This window comes from Formica exsecta, unplaced genomic scaffold (assembly GCF_003651465.1).
Source record: "Formica exsecta isolate Colony F162 unplaced genomic scaffold, ASM365146v1 scaffold626, whole genome shotgun sequence".
NCBI lineage: Eukaryota > Metazoa > Arthropoda > Insecta > Hymenoptera > Formicidae > Formica > Formica exsecta.
The window spans coordinates 59,813-61,594 of record NW_021853388.1 but is presented as its reverse complement, the minus strand read 5'-3'; the positions used below and the strand labels follow the sequence as shown (position 1 = coordinate 61,594).

General features: G+C 35.4%; 1 protein-coding gene across 4 annotated transcripts in view; it reads left to right on the top strand.

The window, feature by feature from the left end:
- The window catches only part of LOC115242777 (ectonucleoside triphosphate diphosphohydrolase 5), a 20,632-nt gene that overhangs the window by 8,720 nt on the left and 10,130 nt on the right, over positions 1-1,782 (top strand). Inside the window, exon 1 of one of the 4 annotated variants that reach the window (XM_029819316.1) lies at positions 924-1,059. The exons of the other annotated variants lie outside the window; for them this stretch is intronic. The gene's annotated coding sequence lies outside the window, so the exon portion shown is untranslated. Of the gene's footprint in view, positions 1-923; positions 1,060-1,782 lie in introns of those variants that run through there. 4 annotated transcript variants of the gene reach the window in all.

Sequence of the window (1,782 nt, the reverse complement as noted above, 5' to 3'; positions counted from 1 at the left end):
AGCATAGCGCTCTCTTTCGTCATGCTACGTGCGAGCGAGAGAGAACGCAAGGGGCACAAAACAGAGTATGTCCTTTTCTACGTGCACCTCGGCTCCCACTTCTCAACACTCAGTCTAGATATACTATGTCTATGATCGGTCCCCTACACGCTCCAAAAGTTTTGACATCTAAATTGGGGACACCCTGTATATATGTATATGTATATATATATATGTATATGTATATGTATATGTATATGTATATGTATATGTATATGTATATGTATATGTATATGTATATGTATATGTATATGTATATGTATATGTATATGTATATGTATATGTATATGTATATGTATATGTATATGTATATGTATATGTATATGTATATGTATATGTATATGTATATGTATATGTATATGTATATGTATATGTATATGTATATGTATATGTTCCATTAGAGATGAATCCTGTATTTATGACGCTATATTTATGTAATACAAAATCTGTACATGTATGATTATACTGCTACAAACATAATCTGTAAGGCTATAATAATGTTTGGTTACAAAATAGAAGCCAATTATATAAATATAACGTCTTAGAATGTTTTTTTACATATTGTATCCCAGGTAGCAAAAGTAGTCATTTTGACGTTATTTTGACATCAAATTAGGTCAAAATGACGTCAAACAGACTACTTTTGCTACCTGGGATGTTTTGAAGCAACTTTGAATAATAATACAATACAGATACGAGTCTGTAATATAGAGTCGAATGAGAGACCTATTTCAAGTTAATTTTTATATTTCCATCGATTATCATAGGTTATCTTTCATGTAATTTAATATTATTTTTTTCTGTTTATCCGTTACGTTCATGTTTAATTGATTCAATTTCTTTTCTTTTTTCTCTATTGATGGCTTGACGGATAGTTAAATATTTGCCGCTTGGTGCCAAAATCAAAGGAAAGCGTGAAAATGTGAGATTACTAGACCGGAAGTGCCTAGTGATCTCGCAGCTTCACTCGACACATTTGTAATTGGGTGAATAAAGTCACGTGAGATGAGAATGTGAAAAGTGAGTAAACTCACTCAAGAACTATAAGGGCTGTGGCACATAGAAAAACTTAAGCAGTAAGACTTAAGACTTAAGAATTTCAACCATACGGAATTTTCAACGTAGCTTACGTTTCAATATGGCTACCTTAGGGCCAACAGAAAATAGAGGTGAAGGAAAACCAAGCATTCATATAATTTCAGTTGGAATCCTGCTAATTTTAACCGTCGGTTAATCTAACCGGACTTGGTGAAATTGGCCCTTACTGTTCGATCGTGATTGGTCAATTCGCTTACGTCTTAAGTCTTACTGCTTAAGTTTTTCTATATGCCACGGCCCTAATAGGCCCCCAGCCCACAACCGACTGACAGCTAGCCTATAATTTCTCAACCTGATGGCACAAACTGTAAATTATTTAGTTCTTGGGTACTGGTGTCGCTGTAGATCTTGGAACAGCGGGTCGATTGTGTATCTTTGAAACAAAGTGAAAATTACAAAAGTGAACAATTAGTGAATTTACTCACTTTTGTAATTTTCACATTGTTTGAAGCATAGACATAGTATATCTAGACCGAGTGTTGAGGAGTGGGAGCCGAAGTGCACGTAGAAAAGGACATACTCTGTTTCGTGCCCCTTGCGTTCTCTCTCGCTCGCACGTAGCATGACGAAAGAGAGCGCTATGCTCTGTGCGAGCGAGAAAGAACGCAAGAGGCACGAAACAGAGTATGTCCTTTTCTACGTGCA